General features: G+C 45.3%; 2 long non-coding RNA genes across 7 annotated transcripts; one reads left to right on the top strand and one right to left on the bottom strand.

Moving 5' to 3' along the window:
- The first annotated feature begins 120 nt into the window (after window positions 1-120).
- LOC147999708 (uncharacterized) lies at window positions 121-19,948 on the top strand. 5 transcript variants are annotated; one of them, XR_015642841.1, is made up of 3 exons: window positions 121-841; window positions 10,812-10,985; window positions 19,386-19,948. It is a non-coding gene; the product is annotated as an uncharacterized LOC147999708 (long non-coding RNA). The 5 variants fall into 5 exon arrangements; XR_015642843.1 differs by lacking the exons at window positions 121-841; window positions 10,812-10,985 and adding an exon at window positions 15,886-16,260 and having other exon boundaries at window positions 19,389-19,948; XR_015642842.1 differs by lacking the exons at window positions 121-841; window positions 10,812-10,985 and adding an exon at window positions 15,886-16,260.
- Window positions 8,824-15,543, bottom strand: LOC147999709 (uncharacterized). Of its 2 annotated transcripts, none has more exons than XR_015642837.1 (2): window positions 15,331-15,543; window positions 8,824-9,354 (listed from the first exon to the last, which is right to left on the bottom strand). It is a non-coding gene; the product is annotated as an uncharacterized LOC147999709 (long non-coding RNA). The 2 variants fall into 2 exon arrangements; XR_015642838.1 differs by having other exon boundaries at window positions 8,824-9,210; window positions 15,331-15,527.
- Window positions 19,949-20,184: the final 236 nt, after the last annotated feature.

The following is a 20,184-nucleotide window of genomic DNA, read 5'->3' as shown; positions in this document are numbered from 1 at the left end:
CAGCACACCCGGCTCCGCCCACTCAGGTCTCACCGACGGCTCGACGTTTCCAGGGCTTCAGACGGGGTGCGCGCGCAGCGGGACTACTGAGTTTTGCGCATGTGCATAATGTTGGCCGTCAGAGTTACGCGGAAAGGGTTCCCCTGCACCAACCCCCACTCGTACGGAAGGCAAGAAGCGGCATCGCGGAGAAGCGGTGATTTTAGAAATCACTGTATTGTCCTTAAACCACAGCCTTGGTAGCAAGCTAGTTTTAAGTGTTTTCTGGTTGATCCACTAGGTTATTACTTATCCAATTTACCACAGATGACTTGACATCACACGCCCGGATCAAAACATAGTGAAATCTTTCACCAACGCCTTCTCTTGCTCCTCTTGGCCCAAGAGATAAAATACAGATTAATCAGTGAGCTAGATAGCTCTGGAGGCTCTCGGTGATGTGACAGCATCCTGAGGTCTTTACAATACGCAAACCCACCCAACACCCTTTCGGCCTCATCTAGCCTCCAATACCCTTTATAATTTCCTGTACCGTTCCTCCTTGGTTATCAGAACAGTCTGATCCCTTTTCCTGCTTGGAGCAGACCACATTCCCACCCTAGCATTTGACATGAGAGAGATGGTATAGCTGACACACACAAAGCCCAGGGGTCAGAAGAGACCCAAACTTTCGAGGTAGCTGGCCTGACAACAGGCTCAAGGGGCAAATGTTGAATACTATCAAAACGTCTGCATCTCTGTTCAGGAATTTTCATTATAGATCCAATGATAGAGATAGCAACTGCAGAAGAACAGGGATATTTACCCCATATCTGTAGAAGCTAAGTGAAAACGCATGCTGGTAAGTACCCATACTCATAGAAATAAATTTAAGAGAAGAGAAAGGATAATTCTAACCCAGGACGACTTTCACAGTGGCAGGGGTACCAGGTGGCATAGCAGTGGGAAGGAAAATGTCACAGATGTGCCTGAGGAGGTAAGGGAAGATTTCAGACAAGAGGCATGCTACCTGAGTCCTCTGTTGCTCCAAGACAAATTACCACAGACAGCCAGAGGTGGTATCATGCCTGTATCCCAGCTACCTAGAAATGTTCAAAGCCAGCCAGGGTTACTAAGAGAAATCACATCTTGAGAGAGAGAGAGAGAGAGAGAGAGAGAGAGAGAGAGAGAGAGAGAGAGAGAGAGAGAGAGAGAGAGAGAGAGACTTGATGACTTCACTCAACACCGGTTAAAACAGAGTGCTGAGGTAAGAATTTTCCACCAGGGATTGTCCAATTGCTCCTCTAAGTATCACAGGCTAAAATGAAAGGATCAACTGGACTGAATTGTCATCTGAAATCCCTGCAGAAAGTCCCTGTCCCCTATCAATATTGTTGGCAGAATTCAGTCCCTTGTGGTTCTAGACTCAAGCCACCGCCAGCATTTCCTGGGATTGCTTTTGACTCCACAAGGCCACTTGCCTGTCTACATCCCTCCTCCCTAAAGCTAGCAACACAGGAGAAAGCTGTGTGTTGAATCTCTTTCTGACTCCCTCTTTGGCTACAAAGCAGAGAAAACTGCCTGTACTGTACTAGTTACTTTGTTATCGCTGTGATAAAAATACCATGGCCAGGGCAACCTATAAAAGGAAAAATTTCTTTGGGCTTACAGACCCAGAGAGATGAGTCCATCACCATCACAGCCAGAAAGCATGGACTTGCGGATGGCATGGTTAGCTCCTGCAGCGACTCAGACCTCACATCTTAAGCTGCAAGCATGAAGTAGACTCAGCAAATTCAAATAGCTGCGAGTCTTTACATTCTCAAAACCCCCTCAGTGACACACTTCCCCGAGCAAGGCCACACGCCTCCTGCACCTCCCTAAACAGCACCAGTAACTGAACCAATGTTCAAACGCCAGTGCCTATGGAGGTCACTCTCATACCTTTTGAAAGAGTTAATATATCTGGGGGTATGGCTGATTGATAAAGACCTTTGCCTAGCATTTGCAAGGCTCCAGACTTGATCCCTAGCGTTGTTAACTAATAATCTAATTAAGGACAGAGTTTTTATAATTAGACTATGTTTATCTAAGTAACATTCTGTTAAAGACAACTTAGTTACAGAACTTCATCGGATTACTATGCATTATGTTCGCATTACTAAGTGTTATATGGGGAAAGTACACCAGCAGACAGGGTCTTCAGAGTCTTTCCTGGGAAGGGCACAGAGCTGGATTTGAGGAGACTGAATAGGACTCCCACATGCTGTGGGACCTATAGCGAATCTATTATAATTATTCCCTGAGCAAATGGTACCTGCTTTATTGTCACACAGTATTAGCAGAGCGAATCTTATTTATTTATTTATTTATTTATTTATTTATTTATTTATTTTAGTTCTTTTTTTCGGAGTATTAGCAGAGCGAATCTTATTTATTTATTTATTTATTTATTTATTTATTTATTTATTTATTTTAGTTCTTTTTTTCGGAGCTGGGGACCGAACCCAGGGCCTTGTGCTTCCTAGGCAAGCGCTCTACCACTGAGCTAAATCCCCAACCCTGCGAATCTTATTTTTAAACAAACTGTAGGAAGGCTACAGTGCTTCCTAGTCAAAGAAAAGTCACTTTTGGAATATATACAGAAAGTTTTCTGGGCATGTGATACAATGTGGTGTGGTGGTTTGAATATGCTTGGCCCATGGGAAGTGGCACTATTAGGAGGTATGTCCTTACTGGAGGAGGCATAGTCTTGTTAGAGGAAATGTGTCACTGTAGAGGTAGGACTTTGAGGGCTTTGAGGGTTCAAGTCTGGCCAGTGTGAGTCAGAGTCTTTCTCCTGGCTGCCTGTGGAAGACAGTCTCTTCCTGGCTGCTCTCAGATGAAGACCTAGAACTCTCAGCTCTTCTGGTACCTGCCTGCCTGGACACTGCCAAGCTTCCCACCATGATGATAATAAACTGAATCTCTGAAACTGTAGGCCATCCCCAATTAAATGGTTTCCTTATAAGAGTTGCCTTGGCCATGCTGTCCCTTCACAGCAATGAAACCCTCAGACATATGGATTTATTTTGTCCCTAAAACTCATGGAAATTTAATTGCCAGGTTAACAGTGTTGAGAGATAAGGGGACCTTTAGAGGTATTTTGGTAGAATGGGCCCATCTTTTATGAAGGAACTAATGAAATTCCCCCTAGTGTGGGATAGTTATCACAAGAGCAGGTTGTTAAAATGGATCTGGTTGCTGGGTATCTATAACTCCTGAACTCAAGAGACAGGCAGGCAGATTTTTGTAAGGCCATCCTGGTCTACACTGCAATTCCAGGAATGCATAACTGGGACCATGCTTGACAAAAAAAAGGAAGCAACCCCTGACCCCTTGTGTTCTCCTCACTTCTGCAAATGCAGGCCCTCCACTCTTGGATTTCACAGACCCTAAGACCATGAGCCAACATAAACCTTTCTATTCTATATTCTGTTATGACAGAAAATGGGCTAAGACTGAAGACTGGAAACCGGTACCAATTTGGAAAAAGAGAGGGCTTTTTTTTTTTCCTATCAAAGAAAGTTTTGTTCTAACAAATGTAGTTAGCACAGCAAGGACTCCCTATTTCCAGAACTGTCCTCTTTGTGACAATTGCCTCAGATGGGAAGTCCAACCCCCATCAGCAGGATGAGATGTCACCTACTAATGACACCACCGACTTCAGAGATAAAAGACAGAAACTACCCTGGCCGAGTTTGGTAGCCCGGCTTGGGTTCCAGTGCAGCATTTTTGAACAAAGAATGATCTTATGTTTTCTATTAACATGAGAATTTAAGAAGCCATGTAGTTTAACAGCATGTGCGTGAGTAATATTCACTTACTATATTATACATGGAGTTTGGTTCAGGCTTATTTTGCTGAGATGGTGTTATACAGCTCTGTCTGTAAGTCAGACAACTGTCACCATCCTAAGATCAGTAATGTCTGCTTATAAAAGACCATGCCTGAGACCCTTGATTATCGGCAATCCTTAGGAGAAGAGAGGGTCACTCAAGCCTCATTTGCATATACAGCCACACCTCCCAGACAAATTGGTTTCCCAAGTTAAAGTTTGGTGAAATCAAATGTTAGTTTGTCATTGGAACCTTATGAGGAGAGAATAAACATTATTTAGTCCTCTCTTCCACACATAGCCTATTCCCTGAGAGAAAATTATCAAAAGAGATGGTAAATTCACTTGTTAATGTTATATCTCATAATATTAAGAAAGAGACCAAGTAGGAAAAAGAAAATGTTAGAATGATGTAAAAACCAAAATGGAAGATTAAGATAATGGATGTTTCTAGAATGAATGTCTTAGTTGGGGTTACTTGATGAAACACCATGACCAAAAGCAAGTTGGGGAGGAAAGGATTTATTTGGCTTATACTTCCACCTCACAGGTCATCACTGAAGGAAGTCAGGGCAGGAACTCACTCAGAGCAGGAACCTGGAGGCAGGAGCTGATCCAGAGGCCATGGAGGGCTGCTGCTTACTGGCTTGCTCCGCATGGTTTGCTCAGCCTGCTTTATTGTAAGACCCAGAACAAGCAGCTCAGGGGTGCCTCTACCCACAGTAGGCTGGGCCCTCCCACATCAATCATTAGTTAAGAAGATACCGGGGGCTGGGGATTTAGCTCAGTGGTAGAGCGCTTACCTAGGAAGCGCAAGGCCCTGGGTTCGGTCCCCAGCTCCGAAAAAAAGAACCAAAAAAAAAAAAAAATGCCTTACAGACTTACCTACAGTTAGACCTTAGGGAAGCATTTTCTCAATTGAGGCTCCTTTCTCTCTAATGGCTCTAGCTTGTGTCAGGTTGACATAAAACTAGCCTTCATGATGAAAGAGAAAATTAGAAACTTATGCAAGTTATGAGGGTAATATATATATATATATAATAGAAGACTTAGAGTTATACATTAAATTTTCTAACATCAAAAGTCAAAACATGATGTTAAGCCTCCTGTTCTTAGTATTCTCCACATGGGCCAATAACTCTTACTTTACTTCCTTCTCACATCTTCTTCCAGACAACAGGCAAGGACTTACTTTTCTTTTGACATCTGACAGTTTAGATGCTCCCCAAAACTGCCACACTAAACACCCCAAGTTAATGCGTAAGAAGCAGCGTCAGTCACTGCTCCGACTCTATGATGACTCTTGCAGTGCATAACAAGAGTAAGAGGTCGGCACCAGCTAAACAATTTAGGCAGTTCAAGAAAAGCAGCAGGTTTCTTTGTTTGCCAAAGCCAAAAAAAAAAAAAATGTCCTTGGTACTCTTGCAGTCCCATCCCTGCCAGAGACCAGATATGCCAAAAGTGTTCTCCAGGCCATGATCTCTGAGCTGGTTCCTAAATGACTCTAAGGTTAAGCCAGGTTCACCTTAACTCATGTGAAGGCCATCGCTTACCATTACAATTTATTTGGGCTAAAAAGGTGACTCAGAGGTTAAGAGCACTGGCCACTTTTCCAGAGGACCCAGAGTTCAATTCCCAGTATCCACATGGGAGCTCACAACCACAAGCTACTTCAGGTCCAGGGAACCTGATGCCTTCTGGCTTCCACCATCACCAAGCACACACTGATGCACAAACGTGCATTCGGGGAAAACCTGTGCACACATAAAATTCAGTATTTTTTTAAATAACAAGTTACCCTTTCTAGAGACTTCAAATGATCAGCATATACTGGTTTATACCTATAAAGAAGAAGAAAATCTTTTTCTATCAAAGTTATAGTGATTGCTGCTGCTGCTGTTCTCAAAGGTAATCTGGAAATGACTCATATGTCCTGGACCTTCCCTTCTTCTCTGTGAAGTCAAGTTCCGACCAGTGGGCTGAATCACCACCTGTGTCAGGGAGGAAGACAGAAGCCATCTTGACCAAGTGTGCTTGGTCGCTGTGCTGGGCTTCTGTTGTGGTTTGAAGGAGAACGGCTCCACTAAGCTCATGTGTTTGAATCCTTGATCCCCAGTTGGTGGAATCCTTTGTTTGGGAAAGGTGTGGCCTTGGTAAAGCTGGCGGCGTCGTTGAGCCAAGGGTAGCTTTGAGGTTTCAAAAGACTTCTGTCAGTTCCCAGTGTGCTCTCTGCTTCCCGCTTACTGTTTGAGCTGTGAGCTCTCAACCTCTGCTGCTGTGAACGACCACCCTTGAAAATGTCAGTCCAGTGAAACACTTCATGTATAAGCTTCTCTGATCAGAGTGTTTTAGCACAGCAATAGAAAAGAAACCATCGTGGGAATTGGTACTATGAGTGGGGTGTTGCTGTGACAGATCTGACCATGCAGGGTGTTGGAGGCGCATGGAAGACATTAGTGGCTTTGGACTAGAAAGGTAATTGAATTCTTTAAGTGGGGCTTGATGGCATCCTAGTAAGAGCTTGAAAGACAGTATGGCTGAGCAGTGTGGCCTGTGGAAGCCCAACGCAAGAGGTTTCAGGAGAGAACATTAGCAGCTGGGCTGGAGACTTTTCTTGGGATATTCTGGCAAGGGCTGTAGCTGGTTTGTGCATTTGTCCTAAGACTTTCCCTGAGACTAAATTGGAAAACAATAGACTAACTTGGCAAAGGAGATTTCAAGATACCCTAACATTAGGCCTGTTTCATAGTTACATGTGCATTTCTACAAAGGAAAAAGAGCAAGCAAGGCAAAAAAAAAATACAAATGTACAATTCGAAGAGAAAAAAGATCATCAGAAAATGTAATGTTGGAGCCAAGACTTGTGCTGGAAGAGATACTGAGATTAAGGAGAAACCAGGTCTGAAATGAAAATGGGAGGCAGGGGATTGCCGTCAGGGCAAGACTCTACCCAAATAAGCTTCCAACTGGTGAAAGGAAACACCTACGAAGTTTTCATTTCCTACGTGATTCAAGGGTTTCAGGCAGGCAGTCAAACACGGCAGTGTTGTTCAGATGGTTCTGGCTTTAGAGTCATGAAGGACCCTAAGATTACCATACCACTAAGGTTAAGGTGTGAGGCCCTGAGTAGCAGGCTGGCCTCTGCATGGAAGCCTTGAGAAGCCTTTTTGTAAAGCTGTAAAAGTTACTCCTAGGTTGCATCAGAGCCCCCACGATGTTAAAGGTGCCATAGCCACAGGATGCCTGCCAATGAGAGCTGCTTAGAAGGAGTGGAACCAGCCTGCGAGAGAAGAACGTTAACAGGCGGCAACATTGGAAAGGCAGAGCCATTTCTGCTCTTTGACATCAGTCATGAAGCTACAGGATTTGGATTTGCCCTGCTGGGTTTTGGTTTTTCTTTGATCCATTATTCCTCAATGCGCTCATATCCCTCCCTTTCAGAGTGGTCATGTATATTCTATGCCCTTGTGTGTTAGAAATATGTAATTTGCTTTCTGATTTTACAGGGAGTTACAATTAAAAGATAGTCTTGAGTCTCATAAGAGACTTTGGACTTTTAAACTATGTTGAAACTGTAAAAGACTGTGGTGACTTTTGGAGTCAGACTAAATGCATTCTGATATTGGGGGGCGGGGTTAAGGATACTAGAGAGTGAAACGTGGTGGTTTGAATGAGAATGACCCCCTGAGCTTATATGTTTGACTACTTGGTTCGCAGTTGGTGGAACTGTCTGGGCAGGAACAGGAGACTTGACCTGGTTGGAAGAGGTGTTTCATTTGGAGCAGGCATTAAGACTTCAAACGGAGATGCCATTTCCATGTTCTCTCTGTCTCCTGCTTGCTAGGTGAGATGTGAGCCCTCAGCTGTTCCTGCCAGCGTGCCTTTGCTCTGCCATCATGGAGTGTAGCCCTCTAAAACCAAAATCCCAATTAAAAGCTTTCATTTATAAGTTGCCTTGATCACGGTGGTTTATCGCTGGTGTATAAAAGTAGGTCATACATACAGGTTCAAATGTACTTACACACACACACACACACACACACACACACACACACACACAAATTGCCTTGCCAAATAACTTTTGTTTGGTTTGTTTTCCTGTATACAACAAGACTATTCTTCGTTTCTAACACAGAGAGTGGGATGGTTGCTATAATTATGTAAGTACCTGAAGTGCTGAGGAGCAAAGACATGAACAAGGTATGACTAGGAAAGTTTCATGCTCCGTAGCAATTATTTCAGTGGTTACAACCAGAATGCCAAGAGACGTGTGAAGGGGTAAACATTCTGACGATGTAAGAAGTGGAAATAAGGAATGACTAGTCAGAAGTAGGCATTAAAATCTCCCTTGTTGAATAGGAACAAGAATGGTGTCGCGTCAGGAGCCCTGTGCCTTTACTGAAGCTGGAATAGGACTTCTGGTGGAATAAACTCATAGGCAGAATGTGGGAGGGCTACGTAGCTATTTTGGTCAGGGTAGTATTTGCGTAAATGCATATTCATATGTGTGGATTATATACATGCAAAATCATGTGGGGGGTACATACATATTCATGTGTGGGTCGGTACATGTGTGGTGGTGCTCATGAAGACCAGAGAACAATCTTAGACCTCATTTTTCAGACACCATCCACCTAGTTTTCGTTTGTTTTTTTTGTTTGTTTGTTCATTTGTGGTTTTTCTAGGGTGGAGTAAGATCTCTCATTGGAGCTCCCCAAGTAGGCTACAGTGGCTGGCCAGTGAGCCCCAGGAATGTGCCCAAGCCCTCCTTCCTAGAGCCATATTACAAAACCCAATCTTCCTTTCCTTCCTGTCTTCTTTATTTCCATCCCTCCTTCCTTTCCTTTCTTTCTTCCTTCCTTCCTTCCTTCCCTTTTTAATCGCATGTTTATGTGGGCTCTGAGGATCAGGCTGTCATGTTTGCAGTTGCTTTTAACCACTTAAGCCGAGATATAAGAACAAAGGAATGATCTACAGATGTCATTTATAAATAAAAGGAAACTATGCAGACTGGCATGCCAGGAGTGAGAAGGCATGTTCAATGGAGAATGCTAAGAGTGTAGCCATGCCGCTCCCATATTCAAGAGACAAATATCAATTCAATAGTCAGCTTTTCTTCTGCATCGGGAGAAGAGACCCTCAGAGCTCTCCAGACATCAAGGCTTCTCTTCCCGTACCACGTTGAGAATGGTGGAGCCATCAAAGCAGGAGTGCCCACTGCCTCGAAGCTGTCTCAAGACCCAGTTCATCAAATTCCAGTATGGAATCCCAGCTGCTCCAACCATGGCTCAGGCAGCCCAGGTGTAGGAGGGAGCAGATTTTGCCAATGTCCACATCCATGTCGTGCTAAAATTCTGCAGGGGGCAAATGCAAGAGCTCAGAAGGCATGGAGGCCTCCACCTAGATTTCAGAGGATGCACAGAATAGGCTGCACAGAGGATGGAGACTGCACACGAAACTCTTGATAGAAGGTTCTCTTAGGAGCTGTGGGAGCAGTGCTGGGAACAGATATTGTAGGTATCACCCAAAGATACACATGAATAAAAGGGAAGTAATTGGGCAAGGCAAAGGAAGTGTCAGGACCCAAAGCAAGCGAACAAGGACGCCAAGGTAGGAAGCTCATTTAGACTTCACTCTATCTCACGGGGTTTCCCACTGGCTGTAGTTCAGCTTCTGTCACTGGCTGGTTATTTTTGTTTCACTTTCTAATTGGAGCAAAGGAAATAAAGGAAAGGGGCTGGCCACTCAAGGCCATTAAGTTCCCAGAATACAACTACCTGGGCCTTACACAGGACTTTTACCAAGTGGAGAAAATGAAAATATTTTCATTAAACTTTTATTACAAGACAGGAGAGATTAAAAGGTTTGAATTCCTTCACATGGAAATTTTACAAGTTGGAGAGATTTAATGAATGTCAGTGCTTAGAGGGATAGCTCCCTGTGACTATATATATATATATATTGGGATCACTGCTGAGGTGCTGATGCCTCAGAATGCTGCTGCCACTAATGGGTTGCAATGCCCGCCTGGGCAACCTGCACACTCCAATGTACCCTTCCAACTCCAGAGAGCAGTCATGAGGGATGAGCCCGGCAAGGTGCTAGGAGTGGGGCTGCCTGACACCCCAGAGGCCCAGCCTTAGTCCCACTCCCCAACACTTATGCCCCACTTCTGGGTCTCATACTTGCTTTGAGCCACTTTACTCCTTTCTTCTGCCTTTTGGAATAGAAATGGCCACTGTCCTTGTCCTATCATTAATACTGGAAGCAGATCATTTGATTTGGAGTAACAAACTTGGATTCTAGATGTTGACAGTGCTGGTATGAGTTTAAGACTTTGCAACCATAGAGCTGGCAGGATCAGATTTTGCACTGTGATAAGGACATGCGTTTAGAGGACTAGGAGTGCACGTTATAGTTGGGATATTGTCCTTAACAAATGTACTTGCTGTTAGGAGTGGGAGTGCACACCTTTAATCCCAGCACTTGGGGGGCAGAGGCAGGTGGATCTCTGTGAGTTTGAGGCCAGCCTGGTCTACAGAGTGAGTTCCAGGACAGCCAGGGCTACACAGAGAAACCCTGTCTTGAAAAACAAACAAAAAACAACAAAAAAAAATTTAATTGCTTATGTGTGGCGCTTTAAATGTGACTGATTCCCTGTTAGGCTCACATGTTTGCATGCTTGGTCCCAGTTAATGAAACTGTATGAAAAGGATTAGGAGGCGTGGCCTTACTGGATGTGTGTCACTGGAAGAATGACATTCCTTCATATATGCTTCCTGCTCGTGGGTCAAATGGAAGCACTCTGCTATTGATTGCTCCAACACCACTCCTTCTGACCCCGCTCCCACATGCCCCATCATGGTAGTCATGGACTTGCGTTCTGAAACTACATTCAAGTTTCCAATGAAATGCTTTCTTTTACAAGTTTCCTTGCCCATGGTTTCTCTTACAGCAATAGAACGGTGACTATGACACCATGCAACCATACAGTGGGGTGCCTGGCTGTTTAAGAGGTGCAGATCATTACTTGGGGGTACGGCATGCAGAAGACAAGTGCATCCAGGGAGCTCACAGGCCACCTGACCTAGATCAGTCAGTGAACTTCAGGCTCAAGGAAAGACATCAGGTAGTTTGGTTTCTGTTGTTGTTATTGTCTGTCTGTCTATCTGTCTGTCTCTCTCATGCTGCATGAGAATATATATAATATGTTCATGTATGTGCAGGTGGGTGTGCCCAAACACATGGAAGTCAGAGGTCAAGTACTTCTCTAGTACACTTCACATTTTTTAAAAAAGGTGTTTTATTAAATTTTTAATTTGTGTGTCTGTGTGGGGTGTGTGCACAAGCACACATGTATACATTTACACACTTGAATGCACTTGTGTATACCCACAATCCCAGCACTTGACTGTGAGGCATGGAGGAGACAAGTACATTCAAGGAGTTCATAGGCAATCTGGCCTCGACCAGTCAGTGAGCTTCAGGCTCAGTGAAAGACTGTCTCAAAAAAAAAATAATAAGGGGCTGTGGTTAAGAGCAGTGACTGCTCTCCCAAAGGTCCAGCATCCACATGGTGGCTCACAACCATCTGTAATGAGATTTGATACCCTCTTCTGGTGTGTTCAAAGACAGCTACAATGTACTTATAATAAATAAATAATAATAATAATTAATAAATCTAAAAAAATAATAAGAGGGAAATTGAGGAAATATACCTAGAGGGTAAAACTCTTTCAGTGTGGCAAAGCTTGCCCTGGAAACCACGTGCAAAGCTCAGGAATAAGTGCCTTAACAGGTGGTTTCTGTCTGAAACGTCGGAGGCACAGGTCTAAGGCCAGACAGTTACCCCCTAGCCCACCCTGATATACCTGCCTTTCCTCCTTTCTAGCCTTACAAAACTTCAAGCCCGAGCACCACAGCACACATTCTCCGTTTCCTCGGAAAGACGTTGGCCCTTCAGTTCTGGCCAAAGGAGCCATGCAGCCTTTAGAGATACCTATCTTCTATCTTTTACTTCTACATGACCTCCACCATGCCTCGTCTAACAACACTCAAGGTCGTACATGCATGCACATATGTGCACCCAAGGTACACATGCATACACCCACACTGACAAGTACATACTCTCAGTAATGACGCAATGCACACGCTGCTTAAAAACCAGCTAAAAGTCAATTTAAAAATGGTTAATAGTAGCGCAAGGCCCTGGGTTTGGTCCCCAGCTCCGAAAAAAAAAAAAAGAACCAAAAAAAAAATGGTTAATAGTGATGACTCTGTACCTGAAACAGTGGTTGTGTGCTACGGGATTCCGTGAACCACTGCAGCATCTTCTCTTAGGGGTCCGGAGGTCTGTACTTCCCTTCTAGCTTCTATGACTCAGCAGTAAAATGAGAACTGTTCGTCCTTCCTTTTCCTCTGTGTATACATATTTTTATCTTTCCCTGTTCTGGTTAGGCTATCATGTGATGAAACACCATGACCAAAAATGAACAGGGGAGAAAGGGCTTGTTTGACTTATGCATTCAAATCACTGCTCAGTATTGGAGGAAATCAAGACAGGAACTCAAGCAAGGCAGGAACCTGGAGGCAGGTACTGCTGCAGAGGCCGTGGAAGGGTGCTGCTTACTGACTTGCTCCACGTGGCTTACTCGGCCTGCTTTCCTATAGCACCGAGGACCACCAGCCAAGGGATGGCGTCACCCACAGTGGGCCCCACTGATCATTAATTTTAGTATTTTTTAAGATTTATTTTTATTTTATGTGCTTGCATGTATGTTTGTGTGAGGGTGTCAGATCCCCTGAAATTGGAGTCACAGACAGTTGTAAGCTGCCATGTGAGTACTGGGAATTGAATCCCGGTTCTCTAGAGCAGCTGGCATTCTTAACAGTTGAGCCATCTCTCCAGCCCCGATTACTAATTTTAAAAATTCCTTACAGTCAGATCTTACGGAGGTTCCTTCTCAATTGAGGCTTCTTCCTCTCCAAGGACTCTAGGTTGTATCAAGCTGACATGAAACGATCCAGTCCACTCCTTATCCTTTCTCCTGATTCTTCCAAACCCCTTCCACAGTTCACTAGGTACTTTTCCCAAGTATCCTGGCCACCTAAGACTATGATCACCAGAGTTATTCTCATAGACAAAAGTGTCAGAGAAAGGTTGGTGGCCAATCTAGGCCCCAGAGACACTAATGGATAAGCCAGAAGAGCTCAGCACCCTAGAAGCCTCCTGGTAGATGCACTCATCTCAGGTTGCACATTCATTGCCTAATGTCCTGGAGTGTCCCTCCGTCTTGCCATCTCAAGATGCTCCTCCCAGCATTAAGGCTTCACTTCCAAGATCATCTTGGCCATCTTAAAACCACTAGCCCCCACCCACTCCAAGCACTCCAGCCTCGTTTGACTGCAGGACCTCAGCCCTCTCCTCAGCCCACCATGGGAAGCCACACAGGCAGAGATGAGGAAAGAGTTAATCACCTAATGGCCTAGGTTCGCTTCTGTGACTGTGATAAATTCCTTGGCAAAAAACAACTTAGACGATGCAAGGGATTATTTCAGTTCACAATTCCAGTTTATAATCCATCACTGTAAAGACGTGAGGGCAGGAACTTGGAGTATCTAGTCACATGACTTCCAGTCAGGAGCCTTTGGGTTTTTCTCTAGAACTGTCTGGCTCTGATAACCCAACCTTGAGTCCATCCAGCACCTTATCTTGTTTTCTGAATGTTGTCCCTAAAAAGGACCAACACTGGCAAGAAAGTACACAACCTTTGAACCTTTTATACTTGAGAGACAGGAAATGTTCGAAAGCCAGGGGCTTGGGGAAACGATATAAAACCACCCTAATGGTCCTGCTTTTGGTCAAGTCTGGAATGCATTTAACATTAAAACATCAGGGGTTGGAGATTTAGCTCAGGGTTGAGCACTTGCCTAGCAAGTGCAAGGCCCTGGGTTCGGTCCCCAGCTCTGAAAAAAAGAAAAAAATAAACAAACCAACAAAAAACAACAACAGCAGCTGGAGGGTGCAGCTCAACTGGTAGCTTGCTTCCTAGCGTACACAAAGTCCTGCATCCAATTCCCAGCACCACACAAAATAGCCGTGATAGCCAGCACCTATAATCTCCAATAATCCCAGCACCTAAGAGGTGAAGGCAGGAAAATGACGTACAAGGTCAGCCTCGGCTAAATATGGACATTGAGGCCAACCTGGGCTACATGAGACCTTGACCAAAAACCAAACCAAACCAAAACAAAAAAGTAGGGCTCAGACTTGCTCTTCCAGAGGTTTGGTCCACCTTCGGCCATCTTCACAAAGCTGACCCAAAACATCTAGTCCCCATAGACCTCCAGCTCAAGCTGGCACTAGTTACCTTCAGGAATGTCCTCACTTGCTGTGGTTACAACTTGTATTCAAGGACAGTTAGTCACACAAGCAACAAACTTGAATTCAACCCATGTGTAGTAACCCCCCCCCCAAAAAAGAGCCTTTCACTTAAAATAATGCCCCACTTTATAAGATCAGGGGTGAATGAACTCCTCGTGAAGAGGTCAGTCATGGCTTTGAACTCGTGGCCGCTGCTCAGCCTCTCTGAGGATGCACCATTGAGCTCTAAAACAGAGATGACAATAATACCCACTTAATGAGCCGGGACGTTCTCTCTTAGGCATTCCCACAGGAGAGATGAAGCTGTGTGCTCAGAGATATGTACTTGTGTGTTCCTCCTCCTCAGACAGCACCAACAGTTTGTTGTTGGATTAACAAAGAAAGGAACAGACCAACGAGAATCTGAACAGAGCTGAAACACAGTGTGACTGCCAGATGGCTTACTGGATAAAGGTGCTTGCCGCCAAGCCTGAGATCCTGAGTTCAATCCCAGTCCTCACATGATGGAGGCAGAAACCGACTTCTGACCTCTGGTGCACACACACACACACACACACACACACACACACACACACACAGGGAATGCATCATGCTAAGTGAAAGAAAACAGATAAAACATTACATTGTGTATGATTTCATTTATGTTAAAATCACCTAAGAGCATGACCTATGACTAGAGGTCACTGGTGGGCTGTCAAGAGAAGGCAAGGAGGGAAACTGTAAAAGTACCAGTGCTTGGTGTCTGGAAGGCTGTGAGGTCAAAATTGATCAACTTGTGCACCTAAAAGTCTCAAAGGTACGAGCCAAACCATGGGAAAGCTGAGCCACCCCCACCCCAAAATAATGTTACAGAATCATCGTAAAGGTTAATGAAGTGAGATATACACATACATGTGGGTGTGGGATGTGTGTGTGTGTGTGTGTGTGTGTGTGTGTGTGTGTGTGTGTAATCTCCCCAAGTGCAGTGCTGTCCCAGAGAAGCTTATACACTAATGGCTGTGACCACGTGCATACCTGACTGGGGCACCGGCTAGAGCCCACCCAGGGATCCACACTACCAGGTGTTCGGCTTTTAAATAAAATAGCTCACCAGTGACGAGGTGAATGGCCAAACGTGCAGATCCGGCTGAAGCTGATTCTGCTGACAGGTAGCCTAAGTCCCACCCATGCCTGGGAAATGGACAACATTTCCCTGCAGAAGCCTGGGGCACCTCCTGCTCTTTTTGACTCAGGATCAGGAGGCACACAAGTCCATCCAAACCGCCCTCGCCCAGTCACCGAGGCGGTAAAGTCCAGTGTACCTGCCAAGCCTATCCCTCTGCACCACCCTGAGGCAACTTTATCTAACTGGGTGCCGGGCAGAACCCAGCCCCCACCATTAGGAATCCACCACTGATTGTTGTAGTGAGGGCTTTGAGCATCGAATCAAGGAATCTGGGCTAGGACGGGGATGAAATGGACAGGAGAAGCGAGAAGACACCGGCCCTCCCTCCTGAAGCAAGAAGCTGTATTTTATTTATATATATTATGTCTCGTTGCTGGGCAACCAGGCTTTGGCCCAAGTGGCAGGGGGGAGGGGTCTCCTGCTGCAGTGAGCCCGGGTGACTCACCCCTGTGTTGTTAGTTCCTCGGGCCTGGTGCGCGCGCATTCAAGTCAGGCTTGGCGACCAGATCAACCTGGCTGTGGAATTCCCAGGTGGAACAGAGCCAGTTTCGAGCTTCTCACCTGCTTGCCGAGAACCAAAGGAAGCCCTCATAAGCAGGCGTCTGCCTCTGCTGTTGGTTGAACTCAGGCAGGCCATTTAGCACCTCTAACTTCCTGAAAGGAGACCGTGAGATGGCATTTCAAAGTCTTACAGAGTACTTTAAGTATCCTGATTGAGTCACACAGGTGCCATTTTCTCCCTTTGACAAACAATTGGGAAATTACAGTCGCAAGCAAGCAAGGTTAACTTCCTCAGTGATGCAAAGCTATCCACGAAGCAGGACTCCGCGCTCTAGCGCCATGACGCAGAGCCCCGTATGTATGTATGTATGTATGTATGTATGTATGTATGTATGTATGTATGTATGTATGTATGTATGTACTTTTACCATAGCAGATCACCCGCTACACTTGTACTGCCAAACCTGTCGAGCTCTGCACCTGATGTTCTCCAGGGCACTATCTCAGAGGGAGGATAGAAAGCTATAGAATTCTCTATAGAAGCTACAAGTGGGTGTAGCTGCCCCACCCACTGTGGGCCACTGGCTACAAATGCCAGCCCCCTCCTGGAAGCCTGAGTCACCCAACAGAACTTCACGGTGTCCGATTTTGACTGCTACTGGCTATACGAAGTGTGCTTAGCCTGGAAATATTTCCAGTGAGTGGTACCTAGTTTCCAGGGGCTAGAACCAATAGCCACTGAGTCACACTCACCCAATAGGCTGCATTTAAACTCTACTTGAAGTAGAAGACAATAACCAGCCTTCTTGTTCATTTTTTAAAAATCTTTTTTATTTTTAACCTTTATTTTTTATTTTATGTGTAATGGTGTTTGGCCTGAATGTATGCCTGTGCTCCACATGGGTCCTTTGGAGGCCAGAAGAGGGTACCAGATTCCCTTTGGAACTGGAGTGAGCTGACTGGGTGTGGAACCCAGGTCCTCTGACAAGTGTTCTTAACCACCAGGCCATCTCTCCAGCCCAGCTCCTTGTTGCTCTTACCATCTGGCTCCTACTTTCTGGATCCGAGTCCTTCAGAAACCAGGTACTCTCAGGTACCTGCTGTCCCAATGCGGGCTGTTAAAATTGCATCTCACGCCCTGAGCCTCTGGGACAAGCTTTCCAGAGGTCTGTGACTTTACCAAAAGGGGCTGAGCTCCTCATTGGAGGCTCGCTGAGACACAAACCACAACCCAAGGAGGCACGTCTCTGTCTCTGTTTCATGGGGGGAAACAGGCTCAGGAAGATGTCTTTACTAAGGCTACCAACTCAATCTGGTTTGCACTACTATAATAATGTGTGTGTGAGAGTGTGTGTGTGTGTGTGTGTGTGTGTGTGTGTGTGTAATATCACATACTGTGTGTAGGTGCATGTGGAGCTCAGAGGACATCCATGGCGGTCATTCCTCAGGTATAATCCAGTTTGGATTTTGTTTTTTTGAGACAGGGTCTCACTGTGTATCCTAGCCAGCCTGGTACTTACTATGTAGACCAGGCTGACTTTGAATTTACGTGACTCTGCCTCCCAGGAGATGGGATTAGAGATGTAAGCCTCCACACTTGACATCTTTGGGGATTTTTGTTTTTGAGAAAGGGTCTCGTTCTCTCTCTCTCTCTTCTCTCTACTCTCTCTCTCTCTCTCTCTCTCTCTCTCTCTCTCTCTCTCGCCTGGAGCTAAGTGAAGCAGTGAAGCTGGCTGAACACGCTCTCTGTCTTTCCGACATACCACCATACCTTTTCTCCCTTCCTTCCTTTATTTCTTCCTTTCTTTTTTTAATGTGGGTTCTGAGGATCAAACTTAGGTCTTCGTGCTCGTAAGGCAAGCCCCTTACCAGCTAAGCTGTCTCAGAGTGTCTTAGCTGTCAGAGTAACCTTATAAAAACATGATTACTTTGGCATATGATTCTGAGTCAAAGTCTAAGAGCTACGTCTCAGATTGCCTTTGATGCCAACATAGGCTATCGCACGGTGAGGAATAAGGAAAGTGATGTACGCATGTAGCCCCTTCTTACAAAGCCTTTAAGATCCAATCAGGAACATGTCTCCTGATGACCCCACCCAACCCTAATTGCCTCCCAAAAGCCCACCTCTGAACACCCCCCCCAACACACGCACACATGCACACACACACTGTATTTCACAGTGATTAAATTCCAGCCTGTGAACCCTTAATGGACATTCCAATCATATCCCAGCCACCCAGCTTCACTGAGAACCCTACACATCCACATCATGCACAGCTCCATCACTGGGGTTGCTATGATTCAATACCGCCCCTCTGCACTGACTCTCCCTTGAAGGCATCGCCATCCTGCTTACCTGCCTCTGTCATACACTAAGGGTGTTTGCTGGATTCATGCACAAAGAAATGAGGGAGAGCAAACTAGTTGTATTTTAAACTGTATGGACCTTTAGTACGAGAAATTTGGGGCCACTGAATAAGGAAAGGCAGGAATACTGTGGTTTAAGATCGCTTACTCAGATTTCACTTGGCCCTTAGCTCTTAAAAATATAAATAAATAAATAGGGGTTGGGGATTTAGCTCAGTGGTAGAGCGCTTGCCTAGGAAGCGCAAGGCCCTGGGTTTGGTCCCCAGCTCCGAAAAAAAGAACCAATATATATATATATATATATATATATATATATATATATATATATATATATATATATATATAAAACCTGGGGACTGGGGACATGACTCAGTTGGTATAATGCTTGCCTAGCATGGATAAAGTCCAGGATGCTATACACGGCGGCACGGTAGCTGGGTGTGGTGCACATACCCGTAATGTCAATGTTATAGAAGTGGAAGCAGGAGGATCCAAAGTTCAAGACCATGCTCACCCACATAATAAGTTCAAGGCCAGCCTGGGATACATGAGATCCGGTCTCAAAAAACAAAATCAAAACAACAAAACCAAATGCAAAACAACAACAACAACAAAAATTGATCTAGCAAGACGATTGTTCAGTCAGTTAAGGCACTGGGCGTTAACCTAGATGACCTGAGTTCAGTCTGCAGAACCACAGGATGAAAGGAGAGAACCAACTCCCCCAAATTGTCCTCTGACTCCCATTTGCACACCATGGCACCCACGCGCACACGTACAGAGAGACACACAAATGTAATTATAACAAATGTTATAAAACTTTAGAAAAATTAACTCAGCTCAAGATGGATGGGGCACTCCTATAATCACAACTCCTGGGAGGCTAAGACAAGAGGATGGCAAGTTTGAGGCTAGCTCAGGTCAAATAACAAGACAACAGGTTGTGGACATAACTCAGTGGTGGACACTTACCTAATGTGCCCGGGTTCTAGCTCCAGTAACACATACATAGTTACACAAGCCTAATCCACCCCCCAATAGTGAAAATATAGCACTATGTTCAAGGTCTTTAGAAAATGTAACTTGAAAACTTCAGTTTTCCATTTCGACAGTAGGAACTCGCCACAGCTATTTTTTTTCAAACCGAAGAAACTGATTCTTCTACGGCAGGCTGTGAAATGAACGACGCTGTGTAGAACTGAAACTAGAACACCACGCCTGGTAACAAGACGGAACCGTGTGCTGTGAAATCTTGTCGCAGTTGAACATGTTTCTGTTCAAGAAAGCAGGCCATTCTTTGGGGAGAGGGTTGAGAAAAAAAAAGATATGGAAGTTGGGGTCAGGAGATCTTGCATGTGTTGACCATGTATGCTGGGCCCCGTGTATTAAGAAGCATAGCATCGAGCTGAGCAAGATGCCCAAAGGAAAGAAGGCCAAGGGGAAGAAGGTGGCCCCGGCCCCTGCCGTGGTCAAGAAACGAGAGGCCCAAAAGGTGGTCAATCCTTTGAGAAGAGGCCTAAGAACTTCGGCATTGGGCAGGACATCCAGCCCAAAAGAAATCTCACATGCTTCGTCAAATGGCCCCCCTACATCAGGCTGCAGCGGCAAAGAGCCATCCTCTATAAGCGGCTCAAAGTACCTCCTGCCATCAACCAGTTCACCCAGGCCCTGGACAGGCAGACAGCGACTCAGCTGCTTAAGCTCACCCACAAGTACAGGCCAGAGACAAAGCAGGAGAAGAAGCAGAGGCTGCTGGCCCGCGCTGAGAAGAAAGCTGCTGGCAAAGGGGACATCCCAACTAAGAGACCACCTGTCCTCTGAGCAGGGGTCAATACAGTCACCACCTCGGTGGAGAACAAGAAGGCTCAGCTGGTGGTGACTGCCCATGATGTAGACCCCATTGAGCTGGTG

Source organism: Rattus norvegicus, chromosome 18, assembly GCF_021556685.1.
Source record: "Rattus norvegicus strain SHRSP/BbbUtx chromosome 18, alternate assembly SHRSP_T2T, whole genome shotgun sequence".
NCBI lineage: Eukaryota > Metazoa > Chordata > Mammalia > Rodentia > Muridae > Rattus > Rattus norvegicus.
This window is presented reverse-complemented; position numbering and strand designations above follow the sequence as displayed.